A 16,672-nucleotide genomic window follows, 5' to 3' on the forward strand; every position below is an offset into this window, starting at 1 on the left:
GCAGAGGGGCAGGATCACCTCCTTCGCCCTGCTGGTCACGCTCCTTTGGATGCAGCCCAGGATCCGGTTGGTTTCTGGGCTGCGAGCGCACACTGCAGCCGGCTCATGTTCATTTTCTCATCGACCAGCACCCCCAAGTCCTTCTCTGCAGGGCCGCTCTGAATCTCTTCTTTGCCCAGTCTGTAGCCGTGCCTGGGATTGCTCCGACCCAGGTGTAGGACCTTGCACTTGTCGTGGTTGAACTTCATAAGGTTGGCATCAGCCCACCTTCTGGGCACTGATTACACTGATTACATTTTTCTCTCCAATGTTTTCCATCTTCTGTCAAAATTAATACTGAATTTTTATTTATCATTTTCACTGGGGTTGAGCACCTCTGATTTCAAATGGAACATAAAACCAGATGTGAAATAGCTATGGTACAGCAATCTTTCACAGCGCTGAAGGCTCTCTCCTGGCACCTGTTATTCTAATCTTGCTCCCTTTTGAGGTCATCTTTTAATTTGAAACTATCCTGTCTTTCCAGAAACTGTGACAAACAGGGGAAAAATATGCTTGAAGAATCTATTCATGTACACATGGCACCTGACAGGGAAGGACGTAGGTATCTGCTTCACTAATGCACCAGTACGCAGCATGAAAGTAACAAGACAGGTTTCAAGGCACAGAGCAAACATGAGTTAGCTCACAGAGCCTGGGTGTACAAGGGCACCCAGAGAAGCTGTGGCTGCCCCATCCCTGGCAGTGCTCAAGGCCAGGTTGGACACAGGGGCTTGGAGCAAGCTGCTCCAGTGGAAGGGGTCCCTGCCCGTGGCAGGGGTTGGAGCTGGAGGAGCTTTAAGGTCCCTTCCAGCACAAACCAGGCTGGGATTCTATGATTTATGCTCGTATAAATGGCAACTTTCATAAGATTCTGATACTAAGCAGTAGCTGGTCACCCATCTCTCCTAGTAGCTTTATTTTTCTGTGCCTGTTCAAATGGTAAAAAGAAGAAGTAATTACCTTACTCTGTTGACTTTAATTTACAATTGCTCATTTACCTTAAGTGACATCCATATTGCTTCTTGCAGTGAACTTGATGCACTCTTACTTAAAGTGGTGAAAGCAGGGAATAGGTTTTGGGAGTGGACATGGGAGCACTGCAGTGAAGCTAATAATTCAGATTATAATTAAGGTTAGAATCAGAACCACTTAGTTATTTACAATTAGTAATTTTAACATATGATCTATGTAGTGCTGCAGTTGCAGACCCAGAACAGAGCCTGGTTACGACAGCCACCTTTCAGATAAGCGTGTCCTTACTTACCTGGTATTGCTCTTTTGAAGCAGGAATCTTTCTCTAAAAATAAAAGATGATCAGAGCTATTCTGCACCAGAATTACAGACAGCTTTATTCTACCTGCGCCAGCACCAGGTGAAAAATGCTTACATTGTGCTACATCTATCACATAATTAATCCCAATATTACTACATGAAATCTCATGTGTGATAATATTTTCCAGAAATGTTATGTTACAAAAAGGTCAAATATCATATAATTTTTCTGCTGGATCCTCCTTTGAGCCATGTTTACCCTAAGATATTAGGTTCCAGAAGGGAGAAGGAACAATAGCATGTGATAGTCCAGTGAATACGCGTTGATTAAACTACAGACATATACCTGCTGAGCAGTTGCAGTGGATGGTTTGAGAGGCAGCACACTTCAGAGAAGGGACTGTGGAGTCACGGCACAGCCCACATCCAAGGGGAACAGAGCCCAGATGTCCACCTTCCCACCAAAGTCCACCTCTCTGCTAATGCTCCAGCTTTCCCAGGGAGCTTTGCATCCATTTGGAATGCTGGTTGCTCTACCAGGCCCTTGGGCTTGTTAAAAGGGGGTTGTAAACATGAATGTTAAACCTTGACACTTGCTCACACATAACCTTTTGTCTCTACTATGGGGGGTGTATATATACCCGTATATATAGACCAGGTTGCATCAGTCTTCGAGCAAGCTGCTCTAGTGGAAGGTGTCCCTGCCTGTGGCAGGGGGTTCAAACTGAATGAGCTTTAAGGTCCCTTTCAAACCAAACCATTCTGTGATTCTATGCTTTTATGACACGTGAGAACTACACCCCAAGGGATGGACAACATCCCTGCATATTTTGCTCCTCATTTTTTCTCTGATCATCATCTCAGTAGTTCTCAGCATCACTATCATTCTGGGTTGGGATCTGCCTTTCCAGAAAGAGGTTCAGCACTGGAGTACCAGAGGAAAAAAATACATTCAAGAGATGTCACTCTCCAATTCTCACCTTTAACTCAATAGTGAAAACAAATACAGCAAGCTGCATAATATGGGGATTTGTTTCCTGTTCAAAAAAAAAAAAACCCCAAAACCTTGCTTCACGAAGGTCCTCTCCAAGAAAAAGCCAAAATCAAGAAAGGGTGACAATGAACTTTATCCAAGTTAGTCCATTTGCCCCTCTCACCAACCTCTTCTCCCCATGAGAACAGAGGCACAGAGTAAATCCTTTCATGGGGAACCTTCAAGCAATGGGTTGGATCGACCATTCCCATTCACTCCTCTGTGGAAACAACAAATAAAACAAGCTGAACCAGAGCCATCAACTAAATGTCCTGATGATTCTCCTCCACAGCTCTTATAAATCTATGGATTTCTATGTCACTAAAAGGACCTCCTGTATTACTTGCTATTATTATTTCACATCATGCCAGTGACCACAGCCACCTCAGGCTGCCCATAGGCACTCTCTCTCCTCCGGAATGAAGGATCATAGAATCATAGAGTCATAAAATAGTTCGGGTTGGAAAGGACCTCAAGATCATCCAGTTCCAACCCCCCTGCCATGGGCAGGGACACCTCACACTAAACCATCCCACACAAGACTTCATCCAACCTGGCCTTGAACACCGCCAGGGATGGAGCACTCACAACCACCCTGGGCAACCCATTCCAGTGCCTCAGCACCCTAACAGGAAAGAATTTCCTCCTTAGATCCAATCTAAACTGCCCCTGTTTCAGTTTGAACCCATTACCCCTTGTCCTGTCACTACAGTCCCTGACGAAGAGTCCCTCCCCAGCATCCCTATAGGCCCCCTTCAGGTACTGGAAGGCTGCTCTGAGGTCTCCATGCAGCCTTCTCTTCTCCAGGCTGAACAGCCCCAACTTCCTCAGCCTAAAAAGGATCCTTCATTGTCCTCCCAAGAGTTGTGCTCTGCAAAGCCAATTGAGCAAAGCAAGGTCCCTTTATTTATTTATTTGATTTCTTTCATGGATCTGATCCAAACCTACCAAAAGCACAGGGACTTGACCGAATTCTTGTGGCTTTTCACCTGGTTGCTGCAAGTCAGGGATGGGCAGGATCTAAACTAAATCTCCACCTCGCTTAAGTGGTAAAGATTAAAGTATTGTTGAATGGTGAGAAAATGTCCCTTTCATTTCAGTATTGTTGAGCTTCTATCGAGCACACACAGTTTTGGTAACTCTGGCTTTGGTGGGCTTTTCCGTTTTGTGTAGTTTTGTACTTCTTTCATGATTTCAAGTGCCTTTAATTTTCACTTTGCTTAACTCAGTCAGCTATTGATAAAACCCAAATGGAGATGCTGAGTCCTTAAAAAGAACCTGTGTTTTTTCTAGTCTTTAAAAAGTACTACTGCCCGTATGTACTCTGAACCATCTGTTACACATCTAATTAAAATATATTTGTAATGAGCTTTTTAGTGAGCACAGAATACGGCCTGAACAGGATGTCAGTCAAGAACCGATTGTTTCGGTAGGTAGGTTACCTTAAACTCCTATTAGTTTAACAAAACCATGCACTGGTATTTTCATGCCGTATAAAAGCAGATTCAGGGAGGGCAGGCATTCGCATACTTTTTGTAATAATTTCCTCTTCAAATATGTTGCTGTTCCTTTCTAATATCGAGTCAGATGGCCCCTTATAATTGCAGTATCAAATCTTTGCCTCAGTTTTCAACTGCAGGTGATTTCAAATGATTAAAGATGCACAACAGGGAATAAACAAAAATGCTTACATGCAATTATTTTTAATTAGTATTTGGCTATAAAGTGTGTGCCTTCATAAAAAAGTCTGTTATTCACATAAACATCTGTTACCATACACACAAGGAAACACACTGTAAGTCTGTCATCACATCACCAAAACAGAATATACTAAGGAAGGCTGGACAGGAAAGCCAACACTTTGAGTTTTTAAACAAAAGATATAAGCATAACTGCCAAAACAGACACTGTACCACACCTTTCAATTAGCGCAGCTCACAATCAAAGGAAGAGCTATTACCAATGGAATTATACTTGAAAATGTTAAAATAGATGGAATTATTCTTTGAAAACAATGGAATCTGTAAGCACAAGACGATTTCAAACTCTTTACTAATTTTGCACCAGCGAACATAATCAAAACGCTTCCTGTTTGCACAGTATCTCTGGGTACTCTTCGGACAACTTTTTTAAATCTTATTTTTGTTCATTATTTAAGCCCGCTCCAAAATACAACCCCACCAAAACCCCCCTCTGCTGTGGCATTGGCACATAAATAAACCGGCAGCGTTCAGTGCTGGCCTCGTTTTACAGAAACTTGACTCAGGGACGTTGACATATTTTAAGGAAGCACGCGACAAACAGCGAAGTAAGAGATATACAGAGTGATATAAATTAATACCACAGTAATTGATGGGTGGAGATAAGGTTGCTCTGCGGAATACTGAGGATAAAATGAAGAGAGGTGTGAGAGTACCTTGCCCATGAATTACGGAATCGGTGGGAATTGCTGAGCTCTGCTGCGAGGAAGCTCTTGAAAATGCCGTAACACCTCCAGCCACCAAACTTACCACCTCACTTCCACTCACTTGCCTTAACCAGGCAGTTTGAGAGCCTGACTAACACAGCCCCATTTGCATGAAAATAAAATCAATTGATTAATTAAAAAGCACACATGACAGTCTCTGCCAGTTGTGCCCGGCGTTATCTATAGTCAGATCTGAGGTGGAAAAAAATCACTGCACCTCCATTGTGGCTCTGCTGGGACCAATAACTAATCATTACAGCAAAGCCAACCTGGGGGTGCTGCTCATCAGAAACATGGATGGAGACACCACATGTAATCCTGACCCAGCACCTTGACCCATTAATTGTGCGCACAAATCTTTCTGCATATCCTGAGAGAGCTCATGTGTCTTAAAATCCTTCCTTCACGAGCTCTTAATGGATGTCCTCTGGGTCTGGCTTCCAATTCAAACCAGTCCGTCCTGGCCCAGAGAGAAGTCAAAAGTACCCTCAGAGTTTATAATGGCAAAGATGACCCTCTGCTAGGAAGCAGATCCGAATCTTTTCCAGCTCCCTTTGATTTACAAGCCTTCTCTTGCACATCAGCATTTCATATATCTTCCAAAGTGTCAGAAATATGAAAGTCATACATTACATGCGAAGAATGGCCCAGTTCATTACTATCATTTTATTTATTTAACAAATACGGTATTTAATCAGAAGAATCTGACAGCTACAATTGTTTATTGCAATCATACACCACAACAATAAATAAACATTGCACATTAAGCAGTAGGTAGAAGGAGAACTGCAAACATCCCATATAAAAAATTCTTCCTGAGAATCCTTCACTAACGGACAGTATTTGTAAATCTATTGACAAAGAGCTCCAAAAAGATGGAGCAGTAAATAAAACACGAGAGACCAGACAAGGCAGGTTTTGCTTTCAGACAAGCAGATTAATTTCTGGGTTGACTCCAGAACAGAACTAGGCTACTTCCAGTCAGCTTTGAACTAACACAATGACATTGCACACTCACTCGTAAATAACAAAAGCCACATGAAATTCAGATCTGCCTTTTAGTGATAACCAATTCTCCATCTCGTAAAATGCGAATCACCACTTCTCAGATCGCATCTGTGTCATGGAGCAGGGCAAGTGGCAACCCACCCTCACCAATGTCCACTTCACCCACTGGAGTAGTGTCCTCTCCAAGAGAAGCCGGACCACGTTATGGCCTGTACTCCTCATTTGCTTAATCCCAGAACCCCAGACTGGTTTGGGTTGGAAGGGACCTTAAAGCTCACCCATCTCCAACCCCTGCCATGGGCAGGGACCCCTTCCACTGGAGCAGCTTGCTCCAAGCCCCTGTGTCCAACCTGGCCTTGAGCACTGCCAGGGATGGGGCAGCCACAGCTTCTCTGGGCACCCTGTGCCAGCGCCTCAGCACCCTCACAGGGAAGAGCTTCTGCCTAAGAGCTCATCTCAGTCTCCCCTCGGGCAGGTTCAAGCCATTCCCCTTGGCCTGTCCCTACAGGCCCTTGTCCCAAGCCCCTCTCCTGTTACGCGACATTCCCTTCCCAGCGTTGTGCGTCCTGACTGAATTCAAAAAAGCAAAGAAAATCTATCATCTCCATTTCAAAAGCTTCAGTTTTTGCATCTCCCCCCCATTTACTGCAAGTACAGGGCCAGCAGGTGCAGCTTTCAGACCCCTCTGCTTTCCGAACTTCAGTGAGGGCTTGCAAGTTAGTGGAGCAGGAGCGTGTCTCACTGTGACAGATAGCTGGGCTTGCGAGAAGAAATAACCATTTTCCTCCTGAAACCTGCTGCAGCGTCATAGCAGGGACATGCCACCCTTCAGCACATAGGGTTGAGAATAAATCAGCACTTTGCTTTATTCCTCTTCTCATTCGCTCTTCCTTCTGGTTTAGAAGTGTCTATCATGTAGCTTTGGATGTTAACATGGAGGGAAGAAGTTTTAGCTCCCTGTCCCTTAAGACAAGGCAAATTCCAAAGGAAAAGGTACAGATGGATCCCGGCATCTCCTGGCCATGGCGGTTTGCAGGATCTATCTCTGTGTGCATCCTCAAACATAAACTTTGCAAAAGAATCAGAAAAGAAGGCAGAAAAAAACAGATGAAATGGCTATTTCAGCTCCATATGACTATCACCCCTTCCACATGAGAGCCAGATCCAGCATGCTGCTTCCAAATTCCCAGGAAATACAACTCAGAGGTTTCAGTGATGTTGGAAGGGGAAATATTTCATTGTTGGAGCAACCCAGGAGATCAAAGCTGAGGTGGACTGCTGGGTCCCTAGGATAGCTGAGGCTACAGGAACTCTGGACCTCTTCCCATCCAACCTCCTGCTCATAATGGGGCTAATGGCACAGTTGGACCCAGCTCCCACAGACTTGTCAGGTCCAGCACACTTCTCCATAGACCATCCCACACCAGCCATTCCAAGCAGCATTCCTGAGCCCCAGACCCTTCCTTTCCAGTGCTGGATGGCTCAGTGTCAGCACAACCCCTGTGTCCAACTGACTGGAATGGGGACAAAGCTGTGAGCAGGTCCTTCCCAGGAATTATCTTCTTGGATCTAGAAATACCTACCAGGGAAGGATGTAGATGAGGGACAGACCAAACCATCTCAATGGAGCTCAACAAGTCAAAGGCAAAAAGCTACCAGTGATTTAAGTACAGCAAAGCAAATTGACCAGAAGGCACTAGGCATCATCTGGCTCCTGCCACCAGCCAGAGGTAGACACCACATGCAGGCACCATGCATTCAGAAAACACCCTTCTGGGATGAATCAACTGGATAGAGAACAACAACCACATCATGAAATCCCTGAAAACAAGGCATTAATCCTGTTAAAGTTCAATAAAAGATCAATTCATAACAAAAGTTTAGTGTGAGGTGTCCCTGCCCATGGTAGGGGGGTTGGAACTGGATGATCTTGAGGTCCTTTCCAACCCTGACTATTCCATGATTCTATGATTCTATAACTCAGAGCTCAGACAAGATTCTTTTTAACACACTAAATACAGCCCCTACTCGACACTTCTCTTCCAAGCCCTGCAAATACTGCCCAACAATGTACAATGGGGTAGTAAGTTTTGTCCTAATGAATACATGTCATCATCTGGCCACAGTCTTTTAAGCTGAAATCCCTTAAGGTGTGAACAAACACGTCTCAATCTGAACTTAAGGAGAAGGAAAAATAAACTGAATTGCACTTCAAAGAGTAAAGGGACAGAAAAGCCACAGATGACTGCAACTGAAAAGTGCCTTCCTTCTCCTCACTGAGTGGAAAATGCAGCAATCAGATCCCTGTGCTGGCTCCAGGTATTTTAGTTTCAAGAGGCATGAATACTAAAAGGCAAATGCTAAAGCTCTTGCAATATTTATGTGGCTTAATTGTGAAGTTTTATTTACTCACCCACTATTTGTATTTTTTCCCCAAAGAAGCTGATGGTAGTGACAAAAATATTAAAGCAGAAAGGTTAAACCTCTGATAGTCTGCTTGAAGGAGCTAAGTTATAGCAAGTCATTGCTGTCAGTAGGAACTCAACTGCCTTCTATGAATGAAATGCTTCAAAAGCATTTATAAGCACTAATTAGTGCGAGTCCTAGAGATAAACAGAGCAGTGAGTACCAATTGTGCCTGAAACAATTGAGCTTTTTGTGAGGCTTCAAGTGAGCGTCACATCTTTGAAGGAGGCATTTTAGTTCTTCACTTTATAAATTAATCTGTCTCCAGAAGCCTATTATTCCTCTAAGGTACAACTTAAAAACAGGATGTATTTGGGACTTTCCCATTGAGGGAAGCATGAAATAATGCTACAATACTTGGTGTCTAGTATCGTGCCAAAAAAATCTCAGTGTGTCTTTGTGAAGTTTAACTCAGAACCAGCTGATTCCTAGAGCCTCTCAAACACCACTTCAACAACAAGGACTATCTGATTTCCACAGCCATAGAGGAAAATTACAACTCCAAAGCAGCCTCACAGCCCAGAAGGCAAATACAAAGAATCCAAGTTTGTCTTTGGTTGTTGTTTTTCCTTTAAATCTCAGGATGACAAAGCAGATAGCTTGATGTGCTGGGGAGGGCAAACTGGGGCTTTTATCAAGCCCTTGGTTAATTATATCCATCACTTGGTCTTATTTTAACCTTTATCCAAAGATTTGCATTGGGCTATCCCAGGTAATAGCAAATACAAATACTCGAAAGCAGTACATACACTGGGGAAAGAATAATAAAAGCACGACTTCAATTTGCTTTGGGAATAGTTCAGAAAGACAAATGATTTCTGGAGGAATCATGAGGAAAACCACTAAATATGCTCCTGGAAAAATAAGGAATATTGACATGTGTTGTCCAGGCCACTGGTAGCATTGCAGAAATCTTATACATGACAGCTGCTTTCCCGACTTGCTGTTATTTTAACCAGTCAGAGCAACAAATGAAACTCTCTGATTCTTTCGGACGTCATTTGGCACACAACTGGGGGAATCTCAAAAGAATGGCACTTTTTTGCTCCCATTTTTCTGATCATCTGCCTGAACATTTCCCAGAATGAGGCAGAACCTCCGGTACATTCTGTAGGCAGCGTGAGATGGAGGATTTCTCCCTTATCCAGCACCGCGCTGTCACATCGGAATCTCTAAGAACACTTTAAACGTTTCAGCAAGACTTGTCGAGCCTATTTTTGTCCCTGCAGCATCTATCTCCGTGTCCCCTGATTTCCCGTTTCCTTCTGCTGGCTGGGATCCACCAGGAGACGACAGCTCGTCACTGCTGCGCTAACGCCACAGAGCCATCAAATCAACCCCTGCCTGCTCCTACATCCCTCGCAACATGGAATGGTGACATGGATGCTATGTTATAAACTCCTTTTTCTTTATGCATGTTTGCTGTTTCTCTGCTAATCCCTAATTAGCCGAAGTAGCTGGCCAAGCCACGCTCCTTTGCACAGCCAAGCTGGATCACTCTCAGTGGTAGGGACTGGTCCTCACAGTTTTCTTTGAAGAGTTCAGGCTAATTTACTAGGAAAACCACTAAATTATCACTGTGCTGAGAATAATAAATCATTAACAGACAAAATCTCTGCTTCATTCTGGCAAACAGAAATATTTATATGGATGCTGAAGTAGTACAGGAACCATCTGCACCCCGGGGTGGGGGGTTATGTTTGCTCCATCTCAGACAGAGCGAGATTGGGAAATGTGTGGTAATTCCCTTACCCTGCTGCTACACACGACACTCACATGCATCTGCCATACATCTGCCATACATACAGTTAAATGTGTTTACAGTTTTATTCATGCCATTTTCTTTTCGCCGTTTTGTATCTCTTTCTGCACTGTTCTCAACACAAACCAGAGTAAGGGTCTTAGGTTTAAAATTTCCCCTTCATTTTATTGTTTTAAGGCTTCCAAGTTCACTATTGTCATGTTTCACATAACCTTATTATAGCTGTGAATATTTTCTCCGCAAAGCTGAGAAGAAGGTGGTGGAAAGCACTCCATGGCTACTGAGGAGCTGCTTCTTATGGGGAAGAGATCCACGAACTTCACCCCTCTCTATCGTCACAGGCTAGGAATAAATATGCTTTTAGCCATCCCATTTGTGCCTCAACCTTTCAGCACCCTTGCCACTTATCACATTTTTCAAGGTCACCCACTACCACCATCTCCCCAGTTGCCAAATCGATACAAGCAATATCACACCTCCTATAAAAACAGTTCTACTTAAATACATTCGAGCCCCATAGAACAAAAAACAACTTACCCTGCAACAACTCGGATGTCTCTTTAGGAAGAACCAGGGAACTCAGGTCATATTCCTTCAAAACCAACGGAATTACACCATTCACTTCAAGCGAGCACCAGAGCAGGAGTTCAGGATGTCCCTTTGCAACCCAGTTAAGTGCGTTGGTTACTTATAAGCAGGGTTAGTAAGCCTGTGCGTGTAGTTAAGCCCATGGCCAAGCACTCTGATGGCTCTGGTTTAGCACAGCTTGGCCCATTAGGCTGCCACTGAAGGCACAGTGGCTTAGTTTAGGCAAGGATGGTGTGATTTAGTTCAGGAAAAGTAAACACCTATACTGTAATTTCAATAATCTTCATTATTTTCTCAACATAAGAATAATACCCATGTTTGCAAAGGCCTTTATGTAGAATATTTCTTATTAGACTTAACTACCACAGATAAACTCTAGATCCAACCCAGGCTTCCCAAACACATGCAGATGTAAGCCCTTTGCTGCTGTGGGATGTTGCTTCCAACATCCTGACCACCTACAACCTTCTCCCATCTGGAGGCTGGGGAGTTTTGGTCCTTGGCTTATGATACAGGACCAGCCACCGCGGGGAATACTTAGATTTAGGATGGTACCTTTTTGCGATAAGGCTGCGGACAATTCTGTGTCTGCTCAATGCAATGTTCAATTGCTCCAAGGGATTAGGTACTGTTTTCTAGCTCTATGGGGAGATGCCTTTACCTGTGAATGGAGCACAATTTATAGAGGTAAAAAACATTCCTATTACGGTATTTTCAAATCCCACATTGCCATTTGCATTATGTTTCAGTTGTGTATTTGCACAGCAGAGCAGGCTGTTCCCATTCTCTTGTCCTCTTTCCAATATTCCCTTCCCATGCAGCAGGTCCCAGAACGAGTAGGAGTCTCTGAAAGTGATTCAGAACTAAATCAAGTGTGATTTACATATAATAAACTTCTCCTGAATGTCAGCTTGCCAAAATGGATTATTTACTGAGGTCTTGTTGTTATATCACAGGGTTATAGCAGGTGCTGTTATAAGAACCATGATGATTGCAATCCATTAGTAACTGTCACAGGAACTCCTGCTGCAAAGGAAGGAGACAGCAAAAAATGCCAACTACCTAGAAACTGGAAATTGGATTCGGGAGACATATTTATCCTGAATTCCAAGTCTGGTTCACTACGTGATCTGTGGCAACTCATCTACCTGGTCTATTCTATACCTTCCACTTCTGAGAAGTTCAAATAGTGAGCTTTCCACCTCTGTAAACACCATTTATGTTATCAGATGGAAATGGCCAAGTGCTGCTAACATTTCCAATGGAATAATCCCAGGATCCACCGGAGGAGCCATTCACCTGCTGGTGACACTTGGATATCCTCAGGCGATGGAAGGCAGCAGAAAATAAAGCCTTTAAGTAGGAGCGAAGATTAACTTCCCCATCCAGAAACAGCAGTGGGAACGCTGGGAGTGACACGGATAACAGCACAAGGAGAAATTCAAGGAATGTTATATCTGGACCACTCAAGTCTGCGTCTTTTGAAGAGACCAGACTGCTGCTCAGCATGAGCTCTCCTTAAAAACATCACAGTTATCTCCTACCCTGTATGGGAGCAGCTTCAGCTCGGGGACTGCAACCATCCTCGCTGTCATGAGGACATCTCCTGCTCTGCACAGCACACAGACAGCGCTGGGTGTTTTGTCTTTTTAATTGTGCTGCTATTCTTAACTGTGTGAAATAGTTCCGTGCAGTCAAATTACGCTGCAGCAAAATTCAGATCCCCTCTTACAGGCAGCAGCTGTCGAAATAACTGCTTTACAATGTAATCCCCTTGTTCAGTAAGTCTTTGCCTTCCAACATTTTTTGCCAAGGAATCAGACTGGCACTTAAGTATGAGAATAACCAAGGATCTTGCCTTTGTCTCCAGCCAACTGAAATCCTAAGCCCTGCTATGACATTATATAAACATTCAAAAAATGCCTGTGAATACCATAATTTCTCCAGGTCTCACAAATGAGGAATTATCCAAGTAATGGATTATGAATGGAGCAGGAACGTATGGAAACATTACCCACCCAAAACATATTAGAGCTCCCAATGACTCAACATGAAACAAACTGTGCTAGGGATTGAACAGAATGAAGCTGTCTCCTGAGATTTGGCCTAACTAACTCCCATGAAAGACCCCATAAAGGTGGAAATACATATAGATACTGTTTATAACTACTATCTGAAGCTGAGAAGTGCACTCAGGAAGGACTAATATACATATAATAATATATATAAATATATATAAAAGACCATTAACCCAACTATGAGCTTAAACTGGTACCTTGAAGCTTGAAAATCAAATACTAGATGTATGTAGCAAGGTGTGTCTTTCTCCTCTCCAACCCCATTATCCACAACCATGTTTGCATTTTGCCTCTACAAACTTGATAATTTTTAACACATACGTTAATATTGTTAATTCAGGTGTGTTTATAAGGAAAGTTATAAGGAACTTTAAGGGAAATCATTGAACAAAATGAAAGGCACTGACCAGCTGCCTACTAAGCGCAGGGTCGTTGCTGTGCCCATGCCTAAAATCACTGTAAGAGAAACCCAAGCAAAGTTTACAGAGATGCTGACAGTCACTTTTCAAAGTCATTGCTCAATTCATTCCTCTGCCACTTGTCAGCGCGCCAGACCCTTCAACCATTTCTTACTTAAGTATCCCTTATTCATGCGAGTGGGACATAAGTAAAGATTACTCATCTGAGGAGTTGCAAAACTGCATTTGAGGGTTGCTGCCCTGGAGCCAGCCATTGTATGGGCTCTGACTAACTGCAGTGAGGAGCCCGCCTATCTTCTGGGAAAGAAAGTTCTAAGAATGATGTTTTAAACTAATTAAACAAGTTATAGTTTGCTGCCTTTCTCCTTTTCTTTATTTTTTTCTGTAGTTGCAAAGCCTGGGACAACAATGGGGTTTCTTGTTTGTAGCTTTTGTATCTTTAAACTATAGGAAACTCGCCTCTTGGCCAAACTGGGCTGGCTTGGAGCCAGCGTGGATGTCTCCATTCCCATCCTTTCCCGTATTCTTTCAATGAGCAACATAAAAATGTTCATGTTTTTGGAAGCGAAGCAAAGCAGAGGCTCAGATGGATGGATTCCGAACTGTGCTGCTTGGACAGGCAGCCGTCACAAACAAACGTTTATGAAACCCATGGAAACAAGCAGAAAGGTTCTCATTGTCTTCAACCGGCCCCAGTCTGGAGCCTTGCAGCTTCTTAACCAATTAGGAAGGTTTTCAGTATTAAACTTATGTTGACTTTATTAAAACTTGTTAGATTGTAAGGTTGAAAGTCATCCGGTGTCAGCGGGAGATGGGCACAGGGTTGATGAAGCTACCATGTGAAGCAAGTGTTCTGGATGCATACAAAATAGTCATAATATAAAGAAGAAATGAGAACCATGGCCATGGCTGAAAGACAACTTACCAAGAACACACAAGCCATGAATTTTACACCACAGGATCACCATAGAATCATAGAATAGTTTGGGTTGGAATGGACCTTCAAAGCTCATCCAGTCCAACCCCCCTACAGTAAGCAGTGACATCTTCGACTAGATCAGGTTGCCCAGAACCACATCCAGCCTGGCCTGGAATGTCTCCAGGGATGATGCATCAACCACATGCAACCTGTGCCAGTGTTTTACCACCCTCATTGCAAAGAATTTCTTCCTCACAACCAGCCTGAATCTCCCCCTTTTAGTTTAAACCCATCACCCCTCGTCCTGTCACAACAGGCCCTGATAAAACATCTCACCCCATCTTTCTTATAGGCCCTGGCTGCCCCCATGTCTCACCACCAGGCTCACCCCAGAGCAAACACTTAGCTCCCCACTGAGCACCCCACTGTGCTCAAAGCAGGGATTAGGGCCCCCAAACCTGTGCCAAAGCTTGCCTGAGGCTTGCACTGAGTTTAATAGGAGCAAGGCTTGGTCCTGTAAGTAGGTGATATATTTATGGAGCAATGACCAGCCAAAACGTAGGAAAAGAGCTCAGCCAACTCCTTTGCTATTTCTGATGACACAACAAAGTCTGATTTTCATTAAGTTTTGCACATATATATATCAGGGGTCCTCCTAGGGACTGGGGAATGACTGCACTTTGTTTGAACTCTATAGCTATTATATACTACTTTTTATTGATTTTTTTTGGCCTGTGATTCTCAATATAGTTCCTTTGTGTTCATGGAAAAATATTTATTTTTAGTCCCACAATTTTCCAGTATGCTTGTTTTCATCATAATCGTTTTCCTTCTCTTACAAATGCTGTGTGATTACTGGTTACATCTTCCCAGTCCTCCAAAAACACTACAGCATGTAAGATTAACAATTTTAGTCATCTTGAAAACGCAGAATGAAAACAAAAGCATGGGTCAGTGTATGTACTATGCTCTCAGCTGTATATTTATAGTTTCCAACAGCACCCAGCCCATGTTTTTGGAAGGAAAACTTGTCTATGAAGTAAATATACAACCTTGAGAAAAGTTTGCCTTTCTGTTTTGAAATGTTTGCAGACAAATAAATTAGGAGACCAACTTGCCACCTGAAATGTCAGAGGTTCATTGAATTATAGAATGGATCGGATTGGAAAGGACCTTAAAGCTCATCCAGCTCCAACCCCTGCCACGGGCAGGGACCCCTTCCACTGGAGCAGCTTGCTCCAAGCCCCTGTGTCCAACCTGGCCTTGAGCACTGCCAGGGATGGGGCAGCCACAGCTCCTTTGGGCACCCTGTGCCAGCGCCTCAGCACCCTCTTAGTGGTGGTCCCATCATCTTCAACAGGGTTATTTATAAGAGTAATGCAGGCAGGGAGAAGGTTGGCACCAGCAGACCCAGTGCTGTGCATCTGACAGCATGGGGACCTTCAGGTGGCACTGAGAAAGGAGAAAACCTGGAACTACTCTCAAGCTGTGATGTAAAACCTTGGGCACCCTTCCGATCCCAACTTAAACACCATTTCACTACAGTTTGATACTAGCCCTGTAAAGCTGCAACACTGCAGCCAAGCCCGAACAGTGGCATTTGCAGATCCTTTGGCATGGTCTGGCCTCCAGAGGGGCTCTGTGGCCACCCTGGACCCCCAGAAAATCTCTTCCTACCCTTGCTCAGCTCCAGCCGAAGCTTTGGGCTGTCTGCAGGAAGCCTTGTGTGAGCACAACGCTGAGGGATGACTGGAGATGCAAGTGGCCAGGGCAATGCATGAGGGAGTTGCAGCAGGGCTGGAAAGCTGTGGCTGGTACCGGGCAGAGTGCAGGGCCATCGGGGAGCCATCTGGGAGAAATCATTTTATTTATAACTTAAGTAATAGCACAAGCCACACAGCAAATCGATTTGCTTTTGGATTCCAGCTATTGTCTGATTGCCCAGACAAACAGCATCCAGTTTAAGTGGAGTCCACGGCAGTAATAACAAAGAAGGAACACAAATTTTAATTATGTTTCCACAAGTCTGTATAAGTATTGAAGAACCCCATAAAACTGATTTTTTTATTTATTTTTATTTTTTTTTTTACTAACTTGCAGTTGAAAATGTGTCATTAAAAGCTATGAGTCTGATTTTCTGCTCTGCTGGTCAGGATATTAACCAAAATGATAAAGTATTCACTCTTTGAAGGGAAGGAAAAAAGTAGAGGGAAATAAATGCTGAGGGTTTCACGCTGGAGATACTATGAGAATGATACTGAAATGAGAAACTTCATCGCCCTTCACTTGTTGGTCCTGTTATGCTGCAAGCAAGCGCTGGAGTAAGAAGGAAGATGGGAGAGAGCGAAGCAGGCAGGAAAAATAAGCAAGAAAGGGGAAAAGCAAGGTTGGGATGCTGGATGCACAGCTGACACTTTGGCTTTTGGCAGGAGCCTCGTACGGCGAGTGCGTTTGACAAGACACGTCAGGACGTGGTCTTTCATATCACCAATGATCCAAATTAATTCCTGCTCTCCTCCGCTTGCGTCTTCCCTAATTCTGCAAGCCTGACTTCAGACCGCCTGCACCTTACATTTATTTGTAATCTCGCTGCTTACACTCCGCTGAACAATAAAAGA

Source organism: Lathamus discolor, chromosome 3 (genome assembly GCF_037157495.1).
Source record: "Lathamus discolor isolate bLatDis1 chromosome 3, bLatDis1.hap1, whole genome shotgun sequence".
Lineage (NCBI taxonomy): Eukaryota > Metazoa > Chordata > Aves > Psittaciformes > Psittacidae > Lathamus > Lathamus discolor.